This window comes from Loxodonta africana, chromosome 26 (assembly GCF_030014295.1).
Source record: "Loxodonta africana isolate mLoxAfr1 chromosome 26, mLoxAfr1.hap2, whole genome shotgun sequence".
NCBI classification, from domain to species: Eukaryota; Metazoa; Chordata; class Mammalia; order Proboscidea; family Elephantidae; genus Loxodonta; species Loxodonta africana.
Window position 1 is genome coordinate 270149 of NC_087367.1, and position 22401 is coordinate 292549.

The following is a 22401-nucleotide window of genomic DNA, read 5'->3' on the forward strand; positions in this document are numbered from 1 at the left end:
GGCTGCGGAGAGATTGGAACTCTCATACACTGCTGGTGGGAATGTAAAATGGTACAACCACTTTGGAAATCTATCTGGCGTTATCTCAAACAGTTAGAAATAGAACTACCATACAACCCAGAAATCCCACTCCTAGGAATATACCCTAGAGATACAAGAGCCTTCATACAAACAGATATATGCACACCCATGTTTATTGCAGCTCTGTTTACAATAGCAAAAAGTTGGAAGCAACCAAGGTGTCCATCTACGGATGAATGGGTAAATAAATTGTGGTATATTCACACAATGGAATACTACGCATCGATAAAGAACAGTGACGAATCTCTGAAACATTTCATAACATGGAGGAACCTGGAAGGCATTATGCTGAGCGAAATTAGTCAGAGGCAAAAGGACAAATATTGTATAAGACCACTATTATAAGATCTTGAGAAATAGTAAACCTGAGAAGAACACATACTTTTGTGGTTACGAGGGGGGGAGGGAGGGAGGGTGGGAGAGGGTTTTTTTATTGATTAATCAGTAGATAAGAACTGCTTTAGGTGAAGGGAAAGACAACACTCAATACATGGAAGGTCAGCTCAATTGGACTGGACCAAAAGCAAAGAAGTTTCCGGGATAAAATGAATGCTTCAAAGGTCAGCGGAGCAAGCGCGGGGGTCTGGGTAACATGGTTTGCGGGGACTTCTAAGTCAATTGGCAAAATAATTCTATTATGAAATCATTCTGCATCCCACTTTGAAATGTGGCGTCTGGGGTCTTAAATGCTAACAAGCAGCCATCTAAGATGCAGCAATTGGTCTCAACCCACCTGGAGCAAAGGAGAATGAAGAACACCAAGCCCACATGACAACTAAGAGCCCAAGAGACAGAAAGGGCCACATGAACCAGAGACCTACATCATCCTGAGACCAGAAGAACTAGTTGGTGCCCGGCCACAATCGATGACTGCCCTGACAGGGAGCTCAGCAGAGGACCCCTGAGGGAGCAGGAGATCAGTGGGATGCAGACCCCAAATTCTCATAAGAAGACCAAACTTAATGGTCTGACTGAGACTGGAGGAATCCCGGCGGCCATGCTCCCCAGACCTTCAGTTGACACAGGACAGGAACCATCCCCGAAGACAACTCATCAGAAATGAAAGGGACTGGTCAGCGGGTGGGAGAGAGATGCTGATGAAGAGTGAGCTAATTATATCAGGTGGACACTTGAGATTGTGTTGGCAACTCTTGTCTGGAGGAGGGATGGGAGGATAGAGAGAGAGGGAAGCAGGCAAAATTGTCAAGAAAGGAGAGACTGAAAGGGCTGACTCAAGACGGGGAGAGTAAGTGGGAGTAGGGAGTGAGATGTATGTAAACTTATATGTGACAGACTGATTGGATTTGTAAACGTTCACTTGAAGCTTAATAAAAGTTATTATAAAAAAAAAAAAAAAATCACCTATATGAGACCAAAGGGTCAACAATCACTTTAAAATAAAGATGAAAATGTAAGGGGGCAGGGAAACTAGATTAATGGAAATGGAACAACCAGAACGGAAATCATGAGACTGTTCAGATGTTGTGGAGAATATAACCAATGTCACTGAACAACTTGTTTAGAAACCATTGAATGGGAACCCAAACTGCTGTGTAAACCTTCACCGAAAACACAATAAAATATTATTTAAAAAAAATGACTAAGAAGACAAGTTTGCTCACTGGCATGAACAGTCTGGAAGGAGAACATTCTACCCCTTACCAAGTGGAAGCTGGGTAGTGCTGGATAATGTATGACGGTGAGATCTGGTAGGCCTTGGAGGTGGAAAGAGTAAGAACCACACTAGGGGAGGAAGTAGATGAACCAAATATTTTATTCGTAAACTCAGTGGATCAGGGCAATTTACAGGACACTTGAAAAACAAAAACTCACTGCCCTCGAGTTGATTCTGACTCATAGCGACCCCACAGGGTTTCCAAGGCTGTAAATCTCTATGGAAGAGACTGCCACATCTTTCTTTCAAGGAGCCGCTGGTGGTTTTGAACCGCCAAACTTTCAGTTAGTAGTCAATCGCTTTAACCACTGTGCCACCAAGGCTCCTTTATAGGATCTTAGAGATAATGAAATCTAACTGTATTATTTCATCAACAATAAAATACACAGAGGCTAAGAGACTTGATTAAGCTGATTAGTGGCAACAAAACGAGGGCACAGTCCCCATCCGGGGCTATTTCCCTTGTGAACACGACTTCCCCTGATGAGCCCCTCTCTCAATTTCCTGCAACCCTCTACTTTTATAGGCAGGACGCCTGCATAAAACAAACATCTGGAGCAGCTGTAATCATCTGCTTGATTTCACAGACACAGGCTGAAGCGCTTTCAATGGACAAGAGTTGCCGCGGTGGAGTTGAGGGTCAGAGACAGAGGCTCCGCTCTCCAGGTGCAGCCTCATCTGCCTCCTACAGAGCCCCTGGGTGGGTAGGGGGGCAAGGATGACTTCAGAAATTCACCCTGGAAAATCATTTTTTTAAATGTGTTGGGGTGGGGGAGAGTGTGCTGTCTTTCCCAAGTGGCATTATTTTTATAATAAAAAAATATATATTTAAAAAATTTTTTTTAATGAGTGGTCAGGGGAAACACTCTTTGGGCCAGTGTGCCTGGCAGCCACCTAGAAATTAGGCTGTGCCAGGTGAAAATCAGGCAGGCTCACAGGGAAAACAATTCTATTTCCCTCCCCTTCTTATTCTCTTTTGGTTCGGTTTGTAGGTTGTTGGTTTGGATTGTAGGTCATTGGTTCGCTTTGTAGGTTGTTGGTTTGGTTTGTAGGAGAAATTCTGTTTGCCTATAAATTTGCATAGGGAAGTCAGTGCATTATCTTGACTTGGTGAGGTGGGAGACCAATCAAAGGAGGGGAAGGGGATAGAAAATGGCCGCTGGAGAAGGGAGTGGAGCCATGTGACTTTGGGGGAACAATTTCAGCGAAATCTTACCTGAGTGCCTGTTATGAGCAAGACAAAGAAGGATGAAACATGGCCCTTGCTCTTAAAAACATAACTGATTCACTGCTCCATCCCCAACAAGAAGCATGGCGCCTGACAGACAAAAGAGGCTCTGTCAGTCTTCCCTGAATGAAAGAATGTCCTTTCTTGAAACAATGCAGCACATCCTTTCAGGAGAAAAATGTTTCTCACACTCTTTGCCTTTACTTTCTTAGCTCCATTAGACCTAACAGTTAAGGAACCCTGGTGGTACAGGGGCTGAGTGCTCAGCTGCTAGTTACAAGGTTACTGGTTCCATGGGGGAAAGACCTGGTGATCTGCTCCTGTAAAGATTACAGCCTAGAAAACCTTATGGCAGTTCTACTCGACAGCACCTAACAACAACAGTCTTAACAGGGACCCTCAGCTCCAAGCTGAAAAGGAAAACCAGGCCACATGGTACTGAAGGGCCACCATTTACCCTCTCCGGGTATTCAGCACTGCCCAATGACTGGCCATTACATCAGCTGGCTGTCTCTCAAAGTCCCAGGCCTCAGAAGAAGACCCAGACCCCTGCAGAGAGTGGACAGACTTCCCCAAGACTGCCCAGTGCTCATGACAGGGGTCAAACAGGACATTCTTGCCCTCAGAGACCCCACAGTGTCTCCTGTATTTAGTGGCATGACGTAGGCCTGGCTGATGCGCTGTGGTGTTGGGAGTCAACAACTGTTCTCATTTTGTTTCCAAAAGTCACTTTTGGGACCCAGAAATGGGGAGTTTTAACTTCTACAACTTGGAACACAACAGTCACAAACAGCTGGAAAGGCCTTGGAAACTTCTCAAAGTTAATTAAAGTCTTCCGCTGCCCCAGGGGTCAGCTCCTGCTGTTCATAGAGAACCTTCATGTTGCTGTCAGCTGAGTCTCTGGTAAACAAGTCTCCCAAGGACTTGAGAATTTGGTTTGGAAAACTACACCAGCTGTCCCTGCAAGAGAAACAGTGTGTTTTCTGCCTCCGAGGCTCTGAGCCAAGAGTATAGGAAAGCCCAAAGTCTTTTCTGCTGGCAGCTGTTATTATGATCTGTAGCCCTCAATCTTCAGCCAAAGGAATTCTATCCCCTAAGTCCACCCAGAAAGAAAACATTTCTCAGGTATGCGGCAGAGAAGGCCAATCCTTACCCTCAGAAAGGCCAGCTTTGCTCTGGGGAACAACTGACTGGTATCAGCTTCTCTGAACAATGTCAGTCAGCTCATTTCACTGATCCAGGACTACAGGGTCACCACAGCATAAACATGGAGCCTGGCTTGCTCTTCTACTACTGCATAGTGCAAGGGAGTGAGCTGTCTTAGTCATCTAGTGCTGCTATAACAGAAATACCACAAGTGGATGGCTTTAACAAAGAGAAATTAATTTCCTCGCAGTCTAGTAGGTTACAAGTCCAAATTTAGGGCGTCAGCTCCAGGGAAGGCTTTCTCTCTCTGTTGGCTCTGGAAGAAGGTCCTTGTCCTCAATACTCCATGGTTGAGGAGCTTCTCAGGTGCAGGGACCCCATGTCCAAAGGACACATTATGCTCCTGGTGCTGCTTCCTCAGTGGTATGAGGTCCCCAACTCTCTGCTTGCTTCCCTTTCTTTTATCTCTTGAGTGATAAAAGGTGGTGCAGGCCACACCCCAGAGAAAGTCCCTTTACATTGGATCAGGGAGGCGACCTGAGTCAGGGTGGTGTTACAATCCCACCTAATCCTTCTAACATAAAATTGCAATCACAAAATGAAGGACCACCACAGAATACCAGGAATCACGGCCTAACCAAGTTGATGCACACATTTTTTGGGGGAAATAATTCAATCCATGACATGAGCCCTGGGTTGGCCACAGATAGCTGGGGGGCATTTCAGGAAAAAGGGAACCACTGTCGCCATCAGGATGCATGCTTTTCCAGCGTGGCTCCTCATCAGACCAGACCCAGCTTGGCTTCTCTGCCTGTGGCTCAACAAAGTCCTTCTCAACAAACATCACATCTTCGTGCTTTAAAAGACACTCAAGAACTGATGTGCTTCAAGTATCTAATTCTAACATAAGGGTTATTTTGTCCAGTTAATTCAGTTAGTGTTGACTGAGTGACTAACTTACAAAAAATGATGCCCTTTGCTACTGGGAAACCAATGTAAGATCTAGGTCCTTGACCTCAAGCAGCTTACCGTGTAGAAGCAGAGATTGTGAGCATGTCAGCTAGGGGCTCTCCCACACTCAATGTGTCATTCTAACAGAAATTGTCCCCGCTACCCCCTGCTCAGAGACAGCACCAAGCTGTTCTATGCCCGGGGAATGGCCACCGGTTGGACTAGACCAGAGGGCTAGCCCAGGGGCCACCCCCATAGGCTAGACAGTGACCTCGAGTGAGGCTGGCATGGAAACATGAGCTGGGCCAAACCCTTGGGACTGTGAACTGGAAACTAGGCATAAATGGAAGAGGCAGAGGGTCAGACACACAGGTAGGAGCTGGGTGGCGCTAAAGGCCAAGCCCTGGAGAGAACTCCTGGGACCTGCCTTTGCTGCTGTCCTGCCTTCCCTGAGGGCTGGTTGTTTTCCTTTTCTGGGTTCCTCTGTGCAAGTGCCTTTTCAATACCCACCCCTTAACATACACACCGACACACAAACACCACAATTACCACAATTCTTGTGGCAACAAGACAACATTTCTGACCAAGTGGGAAGAGGAACAAGAGAAGTCTACAGGTAACCACAGTACAAGCCGGATCATAAACATGGTCATAATCATTCAGTCTGGATGGAGTTTGGTTGGCTGAAGCTGGCCCAGGCTTAACCCACCCACAGGGATTGGAACCTCCAGGGCTGCCCTGTTCACTGCTGCATCTCCCAGCTCAGCGCTTGCCATAAAGGTGGTCATCAGTAAGTGCTGGATGAATGAACGACTGAATGCGAATAATGGACTGGGAACAAGAAACATGAATAGTAATTCACCTTTAGTGTTGGATCTCCATCCCTGCTGTTCTGCCCTACAAGCAGTACATTAAAGGGCTTCCTTGCCCTTGGGCTGCCAGTGGGGTTCAGCCAAAACGCAGAACCCTAGGAGGGGGTCAGAGGGAAGGAGGAGAGTGATCCTGGGATATTTATACCTCCACCGAAGGTTACATTCCTGTAAGGTGGCCCTCTCCATATGACCCTTCTATCCCCGGCTTCTTTAGGCCTAGGTGTGGTAATGATCTCCAAGCCCAATGTTACTAGCCCAAGGTAACACCAATCTTCTGTAGTTTCCACACCCACCTTTGTAAATAATCCTTTACAAACTCTCCTCAAACCACCCTGTGTGAGTGTGCCATCTGTTTCTGCCATCTGTTTCCTGCTGAGACCCTGGCTGACAGAGTTTCCGATAAATCAAGTGTGCACTCTTTGCTCTTAGTTCTGTGTACTAGTACACTCTTTGCTCTCAGTTCTGTGTACTAGTACACTCAGTGCTTCACAGAGGTAGGCTGGCTGGGAGGGCATTTGATCAAAAGGCCCAGTGTGGATGGGGTCGGGGGAGGGAAGAGAGTGTCCAGCTTCAATGCAGGTAAACACACTGCATGAGCACCAAGTGTGGAAGACACTTAACCCGACTGCCTATCTTTCCCCAGAATGAAATCTGGGTCCAGTCTTCCCTTAAGCAGGAAGGTTCTCCTTCTCAGGTAAAATTAGCTCCTCTGGCCAAAAACGCTTTGTTCTGAGTTGTTTAACTGCACAACCACAACAGTCCAGAACCAGGTTCTCCTGGTGGGAAAGGCATTGCTGGGCTCTAACAACAGTTAATTTACCAAAATTTTTGAGCAGGAGCAGGGTGGAGTGAAATCTTCTCTCTGTCCTACTTTGCCTTTTTAATATTGACAAGCTCTTGAAAAGCCAGGGTTACTGGGTGTCTCAGGTTGTGTTCCTCTTTCATCCTTTAGGATAGGATTAGTGAGAGTGGAAGCACTAGGCTTTTTATTTTTATGACAATTTACCCTCTCTGAGCATACGAATGGGAAAAGATTCATTTTAAATCTTCTAAAAAGGAGATTAAAAGGGTGTTAGATGGTTCAAAGCCTTTTCTCGTCTCTGAGAAAAGTATCTTTTTTCAGCTCTTTGGTGGACTTTATCTTGTCTACTTGGGATCTGCTTTTAAAGCAGGTTTCCCATCAGGCAGGTCCAACAGTGGTCTAAAACACAGCTGCCTGATTTCCTACCTCAGACTCAAGTGGAAAAACTTGTTCTCTTGCCCCCACCCCATCCCTTAAAGAAAGAAAGAAAAAAAATAACAACACCCGTTTCTTTAGTCCAGGTCTTTTGGCAACAGCCATTTAAAAGAATCATGCAGAAATCATTAATTTTGCATGGGATCAACTCTGGCCTCAGCTTTCATCTGAGATGCAGTTACATGAAAAACAGACTGCGTTAATTTCACCCCCTCTAGGGTTGCTTGGCAACAGGCCTTGTTCCACACCATCTCTTCTCGTTGGCCCAGAGTGTTCTCTGCTGGGTGTTGCTCAGCTAAGCCAGCAAGCACCGCTCTGTTGCTGTCTCCTGAGTGTGTTCCTGTGGTCCCGATGGCAAAGGGGGTTGGTGGCCATGTTCCAGTCGTACTGGCTGGGATGTGTATAAACCCTGAGCTTGTTAGCACGGAGAAGGTACTATGTTTGGGGAATAGAACAACTGAGGTCAGACAGGAAGGACTGGGAACATGAGGAGTGTCTGAGGGAATGCTGGAAGGCAGAGGACTGAGCTAGTCTGGCTTTAACGTGTAAATGCTGACGCTTTTTAAATAGGGGAGTGGGAAGCTTTACTGTGGCCTGATTTGGAAATATTTCTAAGATACATTGTTAGATAATAAAAGGAAGGGCCAAATCGTATGCATAGGATCCTACTACGCGCGCGCGTGTGTAGGCGGGGGTAAAAAATATTTCGGTTATGTTTGTATAAAGAAAAATACAAATGGTCACCTGTGTTTGTCACAGAGGGCTAGCAGTAATGGGATATAAGAGGCAGAGGTGGGAACAAGATTTTTCACTCTGTGCCTCTTTATATTGTTTCGCTTTATAAACCAATATGTTACATAGTTCAAAAAAAAAAATTAAAGAAGTGTTAGCAACTCCATGCAAGTTGTTGACATTTGGAAAGCTGGGTGGAGGGTATATGAGAATATTTTGTACTATTTTTGCAATGTCTTTGGGAACTCTGGAATTATTTCAAAATTAAAACATAAATGTTCTATGTGTAAGCAACCCATACAAATTTTCTGGTCTTCCGTTGCTGCTAACGATCATTCCTGCTATCCTTGGTAATAGAAGTCAATAATGCACACTCTGAACGACTTGGTAAGAGTTGGGGGCGTCTTCAAACACTCTTAAGCCAGGAGCGCTGAGTGATTAACATGCTCAGCTGCTAACCGAAAGGTTGGAGGGTCAACCAGAGGCACCTTGGAAGAAAGTCCTGGCAATCTATATCCAAAAAATATGCCATGGAAAGCTCTAGAGAGCGCAGTTCTACTCGGACACACGTGGGGTCACCATCAGTCAGAACTGACTTGACAGCAGCTTTTTTTTTTTAGGAGCATTAACCTTCATCAGAGTGTGGCCCCATCCCTGTCCCAAATGGCTTCGGCTACGGTCACTACAGATCTGAGTAGACATAAGTGACAATCTCCCTAGGGACTGGCCTCTCTGAGTATGGAACTCCCATGATAAAAGCATTGCTCTTCAATTCAAACGAGTCCTGGACTGTGCCTTTATTGCCCTCCTGGACAGCCTTCAGTGTTTTCTCACATCTCCGCAGCAGGCAGCCGTGTCCTCCTCCCCGATCTTCCGTATCTATCTCTCTCTTTCCTCACTAGACTATAAGCTCCTTGAGGGTAGGTACAATGACTGAGCTGTCATTATACATAGCTCCCCTAGCATAGCATAAGCACATACTTTTTTTCTTAACTATTTTAAAATATTTATAGATTCCCAGGAAGTTGCAAAAAAAGACACAGACAAGCTGTAAACACCTATATTTAAAAAGAACCAAGATCTGAAAGAACCTAACTTTCTACCTGAAGAAAAAAAAAAAAAAAAGGCAAAGGAAGACAAAAATAAAAAATTTTAGCAAAACAAATAAAAGAGAAAAACCATAGAGAAAATCAACCAAAAAAATCAACCAAATTGACAAACCTTTAGCTAGATGACCAAAAAAAAAGATAGATGACTCAATAAAATCAGGAATGAAAAAGGAAGCATTACTACCAAATTTAAAGAAATTAAAAAAAAAAGGATTATAAGTTAAAACTATGAACAATTGTATACCAGCAAATGAGATAAATGAAATGGAAAACACCTATAAAGACAAAAACTACTGAAATTCAATTAAAAAAAAATTCTAATAAACTTTGTCTTTGTTCTTATGCTGCCGTAACAGAAATACCACAAGTACGTGGTTTTAAAAAACGGAAAACTGTTTTAACACACAGAAAGTTAGTTTAGGAGTTCAAATTCAGGGCCTCCATGGGGAGGCTTTCTCTATCGGCTCAGGGGGGAGGCCTTTGTCTCTTTCAGCTTCTGTTCCTTGGATCTTCCATTTGTGATTTCCTTCTCGGTGACTAATCCGCTGTTTTCATATCTCAAAGGTGATTATCTTAAGGTACATCCTATACTGATATGGTCTCAATAACATAACGAAGGAAGTCCTATCCCCAAATGGGATTACATCCTCAAACATAGGGGTTTAGGATTTACAACACATATTTTTGGGGGACACAATTAAATTAATAACATCCACCTTTTGGAGCCCCAAATCCATGTCCTTCCCACATGCAGAACACATTTACCCCATCGCATCATTCCAAAAGTCTTATCCATTCCAGTATCAACTAATTCAGATCTCATCTTCTGGATCACCTAGATCAAGCATAATTCTGGATGTGTTCCATTCTGGGGCAAAATTCCTCCCCAAGTGTGGCCCTGTGAAATCTAGAATACAAGTTATCTGCTTGCAAAGTACAATGGTGAGACAAACAAAGGATAGACATTTCCATTACAAATGGGAGAAATTAGAGGGAAAGAAGGGTTCCTGGGCACCAAGAAAGTCCAAAACCCAGCAGAATAAATTACATCAAGTCTCAAGGTTTGAAAATAATCCTCAGCTCTTGACAGAGGGCAGGGAGGGTAAGGAGCACCCAGGGGCAATCTCTAAATTTGGGGGAGGTCTCCTTCTGTATGGGGTAGGAGGCCTGTGTGATTCCCAGGCTGGCTTTTGTCTGCTCTGCCTCCTCCCCCACTTCCTAGATGTTGGAAACTGTGAAATGACAAGCAAAAGCCGTGAAAAGAATGGATGTGCCGGTGGTCTCCCGTCTTAGACCACAAAGCTTCAGCTTCGCCTAAGAGACCTGCTGGGCTTTGAGAAGAGATGTGCCTTTAACCTTGAGCCATGTTGCCTTTGCACTCATCAGTCAGCACACAGTAAGGAAAAAAGAAAGGAAAATCCTTACTCTCAACAGTTTAATTGAAGCACACTAGACAACTCACTCTAGGTAAATGCCATATAGGGGAAACAAAGAGGGACCCTCATCCTGTACCCTCCCCTCCAATTTCAAGATCAATAGATGTTGCAGCCTTTTTATTAATGTTTTGGGGGGGTTAAAATACTTTTTTCTTTACTTGTATTTTCTTTATATTCTTCCTATAACACTTAGTAAACTCATTATTTACAAAAATACTTAACAAGAAGTAAAATATTAAACCAAGAAGTCAACTAGCAAGAGTTCATCTAAAAGTTCACTTTTCGTGCCTCAGCTGCTGTGATGTGGTTTATTATTTCTTTTAAATTCAATTTCTCTAGTGTTCCTTTTTCTACACTTAGAAGAGCTAAATCACTTAGGCGCTCTTACTCCATCAATGCTCTTAAGTACAACATAATTAACTTCATCTTACTGAACGATCACTCACAACTTGTTACGGACACAAACACCGTTAAAAGCACTTGGAAGGTGGTCCTTAAATTTGGAAAAACATCTTCACCATATTGAATTATAACAGCAAGAAGCTCAATTGATGTGGTAATTTTTGTGTCATCTGGTCAACATGGCAGCATTTTACAGTCAACAATCTCATCAAAAACTTTCAACATCTGTCTCATAAAAGTCACCAAAAATGTTGCAGTCTTTTTGTAGAGAGTCCAAATCATTGCCCTTCATCAATTTTTAACATTCAGAAGAAAACCAAACTTCAAATTCAACTCCACAAGGTATCTAAAACAGGTTTCAAATTCATTTTGGAGTCTATCTAGAAGACTTTTCATGATGCGCACCATCTCCTGCTCTGCCGAGAGTCCTGCATCTCGAGCCAACTCTCCTGGTGCTTGGAGATGTCTTCTCACCCTGTGGTTGACATTTATTTCCCATTTATTGCATTTTTCTCTGGCTGGTGAAACTGCTTGAAAACGTGTCATCCCTAGTTTCCTTTAATTCATTTTCAAGTGACTCTGTATTGTATGCAACATTTACAAAGTTCATTGTTTTATCTTGTAACTGTTTCTGAACATGCTCAATTTTACTTAAAATTTGATTCCAAAACTGAATGAGGGCAAGAAAATCAAAGGTTAAATTTTTTTAAAGATATCTTTAACCTCACATCTAGTTTCGGCTGGTGTATTTTCATCTTCAGCCTTTTTTTTTTTTTTCAAAAAGACTCACTAAATTGTCAAGTCTTTCGAGAAAAGCATAGACAGTAACAATTCTAGCACTCCACATTGTGATTCGGCTTAGCCGTCTTTTTAACTGCACTCTTTAAAAGATTCCATCGAGGGCCACATGAACCAGAGACCTACATCATGCTAAGACCAGAAGAACTAGTTGGTGTCCGGCCACGACCGATGACTGCCCTGACAGGGAGCACAACAGAGAACCCCTGAGGGAGCAGGAGATCAGTGGGATGCAGACCCCAAATTCTCACAAAAAGACCAGACTTAATGGTCTGACTGAGACTAGAGGAATCCCGGCAGTCATGGTCCCCAAACCTTCTGTTGGCCCAGGACAGGAACCATTCCCAAAGACAACTCATCAGACATGAAAGGGACTGGACAGTGGGTTGGAGATGCTGATGAAGAGTGAGCTACTTGTATCAGGTGGACACTTGAGACAGTGTTGGCATCTCCTGTCTGGAGGGGGATGGGAAGATAGAGAGAGTTGGAAGCTGGTAAAATTGTCACGAAAGGAGAGACTAGAAGGGCTGACTCACTAGGGGGAGAGAAAGTGGGAGTACGGAGTAAGGTGTATATAAACTTATATGTGACAGTCTGACTTGATTTGTAAACGTTCACTTGAAGCTCAATAAAAGTTAATAAAAAAAAAAAGATTCCATCGAATAGCTGAGCTAGAGAAAAACAAATATTTTCTACAGTTCCAAAGAAATTTATAATGAGTGGGTCTTGTTTTGCTGCATGAATTCCTGCTAGATTTAAAGAATGGCTGTCGCAGTTTTAAGTTGCATATTCTCTGCTCAAGTCCAGAAGTAACTCCAGACACCATGGAGGGATTATTGTAGCACTGATACCTACAGTCAGATAATGGAGTGTTACCATCCTGCAACATCTCTGTAATCACTTTTTCTAAGGAGGCTGCATCTTTCGCATGAACTTGAATAAACCTAGAAATGATTCTTTAATAGTTATAGTCTTCTTGGTGAAATCAACATCCACGTATTTAATTATCTGTCCCTATTGGTAGAATGTAGCTGAAGTCAGTACAAAAATGAAACACGTCCCTCTGTCACTTCGCTGTTGCAGACAGTCTTGCACCATCAGATCTTGGGATCAGAGGTGCACGCCAGAGATATGCTAGTGGTAGCCTGACTCATATCCTTTAAACCCTAGAACCACATGATGGATTGTCATGCTTTATACCGCAACTTTGAATCTTATCCAACCCAAGAATATTTTGTAATACAGCACCTTATAATTCTTTAAAATGTATGAATTTATTCAGGTTTCTTATAAATGTATTATATATAACTAATATGTAATTAATTTTAAACAAAAAACTTAAGTGAGTACACACGTAATTTGGGTTTACATCACACATACACGTTGCAATGTAATTAACAGGAGCAACAAACAGAAAAAATACATATTTTCAGTATAATGCTGATCACAATCATAAAGTAGTATTTTGTGTTCGAATTCTCTTCCAGAAAAAATTCCAATCGATTCGACATTGTCACTCACTTTCACTTTGGATGTTTAACATACCTTGTGGTTGTAGGATTAACTAAAACATCAGCTGGTACCTGATACTCGGATTGCTATTCTTACGTTAGTACTAGTATTTAGTCCCCACCAACAATTTCTCTTTGACTTGCAGATACAGACACAAAGAGGAGGAAGAAACTGGAGACCCAGTGGCGGTTTCTTTAAAGCAGATCTTTTAGACTTCAGTGAGGTAGAGATTAGCAGCTTCATGAGGAAAAAAAAGGTTAAACAATTGATTTTTATTTGTTAAGATATTAGGAAGATGGGAAGAGTATTATAGTTGTGTTTGGTGCAGAAATTTATCCTGGGCTTAAAAGGCAATTTATCCTGCCTTACACACACCACAACGATTTAATATTTCAAATTAAAATGAAAGTGAAGGATACAAAAATTTCATTGCTTATCAGATCAGAATAAATAATGTTAGAGTTCACAATTTAACATTTTATCAAAAACAATGTAATGTAACAAAAATACGCTGATGTATTGTAATTAAATATAGCATTTAATATTGATGTTATCAGTGCCGCTAAGAGAAACACTTGGACAAGCGACAAACTGGTAATTCATGATCCCCTGGAGATTAAAAAACAAAACAAATGGAATTCATAATAGCAACTGTATGCATAAAAGACCAGGATAAAAAATTTATTACACACGTTTACAATAAATACTTGGACTATATAAGTTTTTGTAAATTTCACACAAAAATTTACCAAAAAAAAATAAATTCAAAAACAATTTAAGTCCACAAACACTAACACCCATTTTGGGAACTGATAAATGGAAGTCGCATCTTATGCTCAATTTTAAATTATACTTGGAAGTTCTTTGAAAAATAAGCTTTATTTTAAGTTTTTAAAAAATGTGTACTTATGTCTGTGACATTAATCCTATTTGGATGAACCCCTGTGACACCTGGTACCATGACAAGAGCTCAGGATGTTACCTCCTCTCGGTGGCCCTGGATATTATTGAGTAAAACTGAGGAGTTAGGAGTCGGGAGAGCTCCTTTATGGTCAGTCCCTATCCAATTTATATACTTTTTCAGTCTAGCTCAGATCATAGTTCTACTAATTTATTTTTTATATAAATCTGGCAAGCCAACTGTTCAATTACAGTGGATTTGTTGGTCACTTTTCTGCTGTAGAAACTTTTATATATCTATTTTTGGGTTTTTCTACATAATACTAGATAACTCTGCCTTGCTCTCAGTACACTCATAAGACAACTTACTTAATTACTTGGAAACCTGCTGGAGAGGAAACAAAGTGGGGATCTGTACCTCAGTGTCCAGCACTGACAGTACTGCTGGTGGCGGGCAGGGCCTGGACATGCCTAACTGGGTAAAACCCAATCAACAGTCGGTAGAAGTCAGCATGCATTCTACTATTGAAAACACATCCCATCAACAAAAAATTCACAACAAATAATAATTTGGTCACGAAAGGGTTAAGCCCGTTTGGCCCACTGTAAGGGATAAATAAAAAAAAAAAAAATTATTTTTTATTTTTTATTTTTAAGGGATAAATAGCAGCAGGCAATGCAGCCAGGAGTCATCAGAGCCGCCTTCCCCCTTCCCCCTTCTTGTCCCGCTGCCTCAGTAGTCAGGTGCCTTTGATATGTCATCCTGTGTCTCCTCTGTGACACACATGTCTGGCGATCCCCTTGGACTTGCCTCCTGGGGCAAGTGTCCCCATCTCCCTCTCCCCTGGCTATGCCTTTGGTTCTCTAGGACCATCTGGGAAACGGACCCTCCCTCCAGACTCTGGGCGTTGGCCACACTCTCTGGATTCTGGGTGGAGGCTCCTAGGCCCTGACATCAGCCCTGCCTTCCTGGTCCACTGGGACAGCAACTCTGCTCCCTTAGCTTTGAGCAGACCCACTCTCCTAGTACACCTGAGTGGTGACTCCACCCCCTTGGCTCCAGGTGGCTGTGTTTTTCTGGCCTTTGGGCATGGCAGCCCCACCCTCTCAGCTTTGGGTGGCAACTCCATCCTCTTGGCCCACCTGAATGGCAGCCCCACAATCCAGAACTGAGGTGGTGGAGATCTGACTCTGAAAACCCAAGAGGCAGTTTTTCAACCCAGTGAAACAGAGGCAGCCCTGCTTGCCATGGCCTCTCTAACAGCTCTGCTGATCTCTGTACTCTTCCTGGGATGCTGTCTTCTTTTTCTGGAAGGACAACAGATATTCACAAACAAGTCACTCCACTGGCCCATTTCCTGCCTGTAGAATTCTAGAAGGCAGGCAGCTTTTCTTCATTTTGTACTGTCTCTGTCCCTTTCAGTCTAAGCTGACTGGATTTTTGCTTCTGTGGTTGAATAGATCCATCAGTCGCAGGCTTGAGCTCTTTAGCAAAATACTGAGTCGACACATCTCTGGTGAACGCCCTAGGACACGTGTCCTTAGTTTGTACAACAGAATTTTCCAAGTCTTTTAAGTTCTGTTTTCATTTTGCACAGTTCATTTTTAAGGCCATCTCTTTACTCCTGTATTCTACTGTAAGCAGCAAGGAGAAACCACACGGCCCCTTTAAGATCTTGCTTAGAAATCTCCTCAGTCAAATATCCAAGTTCATCACTTACAAATTCTACCTTCCAACAAACAGTAGAACATAATTCAGAAAAGTTCTTTGCCGCTGCATAAGATGGATCACCTTCCTTCCAATGTCCAATCACATGTTCACCATTTCCTTTTAAAGCCTCATCAGAACACATTTAACATCCACATTTCTAGCAACATTCTGCTCATGGCAACAGAAGATTTCATCACAGCTCTCAATTCTTTCTGGGCCCTCATCAGAAGTGCCCTTAATGTCCATAATTCTACCAACAGTCTTTTCAAGGCAATCTAAGACCTTACTAAGAAGTACATCAAAATTCCTCCAAATTCTACCTATTACTCAGTTGCAAAACTGCTTCCACATTTTAGGTATCTGCTAGAGGAACACCCTATTCCTGGTACCAAATTCTTAGTTATCTAGTGCTGATATAAGAGAAATGACACAAGTGGGTGGCTTTAACAAACAGAAATTTCTTTTCTCACAGTTTAGAAGGCTAGAAGTCTGAATTCAGGGTTCTGGCTGTATGGGAAGCCTTTCTCTCTCTCTTGGCTCTGGGGGAAGGTCCTTGCCTCTTTTCAGCTTCTGTTCCTCAGTTCCTTTGTGATCTTCATGTGGCATGAATCTTCTCCATTTGTGATTTCATCTCTGTGCCTAATCTGCCCTTTTTAATATCTCAAAGTTGATTGGCTTAAGGCATACCCTATACTGATATGGTCTCATTAACATAATAAAGAAAATCCTATTGTCAAATGGGATTACATCCACAGGTATAGGGGTTTAAGATTTACAATACATATTTTTGGTGGACAATTCAATCCATAACAGACCTATAACATGTAGAGGTTGAATTAGTAATAAAAAGAATTTCCCACCAAGAAAAATCCAGAGCCAGATGGCTTTACCATCTGGTTAAAAAAACCATTGTTCAATCATTTATTTACATCAGTATGGATTTATGAATATTTATTTTATAGTTGGGATTATAACCCAATACTTCTTTATTTATTTTATTGATCAAGTTGTTCCAGCTTTGGCTGCTGGGAGCTCTTTCAGTGGGTTCCTGTATCCCTTTGATATATGACCATCCTAGTGGTTTTGTTTGTTTGGGTCACTTTCTTACTTCTTGGCACTACAAGATGCTCTGGGCTCATTCTGCATATTTCTAGCCCCCGTCCTAGAATTAACCATTTCTCTGAGGAGCCCTGGTTTCATTTATTGGAAAATGGTATTAGAAACCAAGATGTGGGCTCTAGGTATGCTTGTTGGTATTGCTGTTGTTGTTAGTTACTGTTGAGTTGATTCTGACTCATAGTGACCCCATGCACAACAGAACAAAACACTGTCTGGTCCTGCCCCATCCTCACAATCATTGTTATGCCTAAGCCCACTGTTGGAGGCACTGTGTTAATCCATCTTGTTGAGGGTCTTCCTCTTTTTCACTGACCCTTTACTTTTTTTTTACTTTACCAAGCATGATGTTCCTCTCCAAGGATTGATCCCTCCTGATAACATGTCCAAAGTATGTGAAACGTAGTCTCACCATCCTTGCCTCTAAGGAGCATTCTGGTAATTCTTCCAAGACAGATTTGTTCATTTTTCTGGCAGTTCATGTTATAGTCAGTATTCTTCTCCAATACCACAACTCAAAGGCATCAATTTTTCAGCCTTTTTTATTCATCATCCAGCTTTCACATGCTTATGAGTGAGGCAACTGAAAACACCATGGCTTGGGTCAGGTGCACATTAGTCTTCAAGGTGACATCTTTGTTTTTCAACACTTTGAAGAGGTCTTTTGAAGCAGATTTGCTCAATGCAATGCATCTTTCGATTTCTTGACTGCTGCTTCTGTAACTGTTGATTGTGGATCCAAGTAAAATGAAATTCTTGACAAGTTCAATTGTTTTTCTGTTTATCATGATGTTGCTTATTGGTCCAATTGTAAGGATTTTTGTTTTCTTTATGTTGAGGTGTAATCCATACTGAAGGCTGTGGTCTTTGATCTTCATTAGTAAGTGCTTCAAGTCCTCTTCACTTTCAGCAAGCAAGGTTGTGTCATCTGTGTATAGCAAGTTGTTAATAAGTCTTCCTCCAATCCTGATGTCCTATTCTTCTTCATATAGTCCAGTGTCATGGATTATTTGCTTAGCATACAGATTGAATAGGTATGGTGAAAGAACACAGCCCTGAAGCACACCTTTCCTGATCTTAAAACCATGCAGTATCTCCTTGTTCTGTTCGAACAACTGCCTCTTGATCTACGTACAGGTTCCTCACGAGCACAGTTAAGTGTTCTAGAATTCCCATTCTTTGCAATGTTATTCATAAGTTGTTGTGATCAACACAGTCGAATGCCTCTGCATAGTCAATAAAATGCACGTAAACATCTTTCTGGTATTCTCTGCTTTCAGCCAGGATCCATCTTACAATAGCAATGATATCCCTGCTATTCACAAGGTTTTCACTGACTCTTTTCAGAAGTAGTCTACCGGGTCTTTCCTCCTAGTCTTAGTCTGGAAATTCAGCTAAAACCTGTCCACGAGTGACCCTGCTGGTATTTGAATACCAGCAGCATAGCTTCCAGCATCACAACAACACACAAGCCCCCACAGTATGACAAACTGACAGACCCCTGGGGGTCGTTGCTACTAGGGTGTCATTTTCTAGGCCCTCTTAGCTGATAGAGGAGTCCTAGTGGCACAGTGGTTAAGAGCATGGCTGATAACCGCAAGGACGGCAATTTGAATCCGACAGCCACTCCTTGGAAACCCTAAGGGTTTGGTTTGGTTTTTGGTAGGTGACAGAGCAAACATGACTCCATACTGAGATTTCCAACTCTAATCCATTACCACACGGATCATTCTAGCTTTCTTCCCTTGCCTCTCCATGACCACCCACTGTAACACTGAGAAACCTGGATGCCATCATTTACCACTCACTTACTTGTTTAATTCCAATATACATGTATAATAGTTTCAGAATTGTTGCTCATACCCCCATGGGAAAGCATTTTACCCATAAAAACCAAACCCATTACCATCGATTCCGACTCATAGTGACCCTACGGGACTGAGTAGAACTGCCCCATAGGGTTTCCAAGGTGTGGCTGGTGGATTTGAACTGCCGACCTTTTGGTTAGCAGCTGTAGCTCTTAACCACTATGCCACCAGAGTTTTCACTATCTCTATAGTTTTGCCTTTTTCAGAATGTCATATAATTGGAATGATACACCACTTTTTTTTTCAGACTGGCTTCTTCCATTTAAACCCACTAAACCCACTGCCATCGAGTTGATTCTGACTCATAGCGACCCTATAGGACAGAGCAGAACTGCCCCATAGAGTTTCCAAGGAGCACCTGGCGGATTTGAACTGCCGACCTCTTGGTTGGCAGCTGTAGCACTTAAATGCTATGCCACCAGGGTTTCCACACCACCAGGGTTTCCTCTTTCACTTAGTAATATGCATTTAAGATTCTTCCATGGAAAGGGCCACATAAAGCAGAGACTACATCAGCCTGAGACCAGAAGAACTAAATGGTGCCCAGCTACAACCGATGACTGCCCTGACAGGGAATACAACAGAGAATCCCCGGTGGAGCAGGAGAGCAGTGGGATGCAGACCCCAAATTCTTGTAAAAAGACAAGACTTAATGGTCTGACTGAGATCCGAAGGACCCTGGAGGTCATGGTCCCCAGACCTTCTGTTAGCCCAAGACTGGAACCATTCCCAAAGCCAACTCTTCAGACAAGGATTGGACTGGACTATAAGATAGAAAATGATACTGGTGAGGAGTGAGCTTTTTGGCTCAAGTAGACACATGAGACTATGTGGGCAGCTCCTGTCTGGAGGGGAGATGAGAGGGCAGAGGGGGACAGAAGCTGGCTGAATGGACTTGGGGAATACAGGGTGGAAAGAAGGAGTGTGCTGTCTCATTAGGGGGAGAGTAACTAGGAGTATATAAAAAAAATTTTTTTTTTTTTTAGCAAGGTATATATAAATTTTGGTATGAGAGAATGACTTATTTGTAAGCTTTCACTTAAAGCACAATAAAAAATTAAAATAAAGATATATTCATGTCTTTTTGCAGCTTGATAGCTTTTTTTTTCTTCATTTCAGTATAATGTTTCATTGTATTATACCACAGTTTATCCATTTATATAGAAGGACATGTTGGTTGCTCCCAGTTTTTGGTGATTATAAAAAAAGATGCTATAAACAATTATGCACAGGTTTTTGTGTGGGCATAAGTTTTCCAGTCAGTTGGGACAGCGATTTTCAAATCAGGAGCAGGATTGATCATATAGTAAGACTATGTTCAGTTTTGTAAGAAACTGCTAAACTCTCTTCCGAAGTGGTGTACCGTTTTGCAATCCCAGCAGCAGTGAATGAGAGGTCCTGTTGCTTTGTGTCCTGGCCAGCAGTTGGTCTTCAGGTTTTTGGATTTTTGCCATTCTAATAGTTACGCACAATTGAGAAGATGGCACAAGACCAGGCAGTGCTTCGTTCTGTTGTACACAGGGTCGCTGTGAGTTGGAACCAACTCAATGGCACCTAACAACAACAGTTATATAGGAGTATCACGTAGTTGTTTTAATTTGCAATTCTCTAATGACAAATTATATTGAGTATCTTTTAATATGTGTATTTACTACCTGCATATCTTCTTTTGGTGAGGTGTCTTGGTTGCTTGCTTTCTTATTGTTGAATTCTAACAGTTCTTTGTATATTTTAGATATAAGTCCAATATCAGATATGTATTTTGCAAATATTTTTAGCTTGATTTGTAGCTTGTCTTTTCATTCTCTTAACATTGTCTTTTGTAGAGCAGAAGTTCGTTTGTTTTGTAATTTTCCCCATTATATTGTGTGGAAATCTCAGAATCCTACTATTTTGTCCTCAACTACGAGGATACAACAAATTCCTACTTTTCACTTCTCAGTTCCGACACCAGCTGCCCACACAACACTTTTTTCTAACCCAGCCAACCAGAGCTAGATCAGGTTTCACAAGTTAAAAAGACACTGTGCTTCACACAAATAGGGAGATGTCAGCCACAAATTTGGGAGCCCACACAACACCTTTACTTCTGACCTGCTGGCTACAAATTCGGGATTCTCAAACCATTCCTCAAGATGCCAGCTGCAAGCTTGGGGGTTCCCAGCCTCTGGACTCCCTCACTTCTGACCCGCTGACTACAAATTAAGGGGTTTCCCTCTACTCTTTCAGGGTGCCAGGCATGAGCTCAGAGCCCCGCTTGGGCTCTGTCACCTCTGACCTGCTGTCTCCCACTACTACTTGGGTCCAATAATTTGCTGAAACAACTCACAGAACTCACAGTAAGTGCTATACTTATGATTACAGTTTTTTATAGCAAAAAAGGGATGTAAACAAAGAGACACATAGGGCAAGGTCTGTGAGAGTTCCCAAAGGACGTGCTGCCCCGCCACGTGCACTGATGTCCATCACCAACCAGGAAGCCTGTGGAGACTGTGTCTAGAGCCTTCATTGGCTTCATTAAGTAGTCCTGGGTGGTTGGATCAGCCTCCCTCCCTCCCTCCCGTGAGGTCAGCTGATATCAGGTGGTCTTTCTGGTTGGGCCAGCCGTGACCCATTACCACAAAACCCCCAGATGTGGGCCAGAGGTCTAGATAACAAAGGCACTTTAATTACTCGGGAAATTCTAAAGGTTTAGCATTAGCTCTCAGGAACCAAAGACAAAGACCAATTACGTGAGGTAAAGTAATTCTTTACCTAACACCAATATAGACCCTGTATATATTTTCTTAGTTTTATACCTAAGTATTTCACGTATTGATTTTTTTGGTATTGCAAATGGTGACGTTGTACAAAAAGTTAACCTGCTCTGCTGCTAACCAAACGGTTGGAGGTTTGAGTCCACCTAGAGATGCACTGAAGAAAGGTCTGGTGACCTGCTTCCAAAAAAGCTGCCACTGAAAACCTTGTGGAGCAGCTCCACTCGGACACACATGGGGTCATCGTTTGAGTCAGGACCAACCTGATGACAGCTGGCTTGTGGAGCAGCTCCACTCGGACACACATGGGGTCATCGTTTGAGTCAGGACCAACCTGATGACAGCTGGCTTGTGGAGCAGCTCCACTCGGACACACATGGGGTCATCGTGAGTCAGGACCAACCTGATGACAGCTGGCTTGTGGAGCAGCTCCACTCGGACACACATGGGGTCATCGTGAGTCAGGACCAACCTGATGACAGCTGGCTTGTGGAGCAGCTCCACTCGGACACACATGGGGTCATCGTGAGTCAGGACCAACCTGATGACAGCTGGCTTGTGGAGCAGCTCCACTCGGACACACATGGAGTCATCGTGAGTCAGGACCAACCTGATGACAGCTGGCTTGTTGTTTACTGTAAATGGTATTGTTTTTAAATTTCAAGTTTCAGTTGTTCAATGCTCACATATAGGAAAACAACTGACTTTGGCGTATTAACCTTGAATCCTAATACCTTGCTATACTCCCTTATGAGTACCAGGAGGTTTTTTTTTTTTTTTGGTCTATTCTTTGGGATTTTCTATACAGACAATCATGTCAGCTGTGCACAGAGACAGAAAACTTTCTTTCTTTCTTTACCATCTATGTATT

General features: G+C 42.6%; 1 protein-coding gene across 1 annotated transcript in view; it reads right to left on the minus strand.

Moving 5' to 3' along the window:
- COMMD1 (copper metabolism domain containing 1) overlaps positions 1 to 22401 on the minus strand; it is a 210552-nt gene that overhangs the window by 27178 nt on the left and 160973 nt on the right. The window lies entirely within an intron of this gene.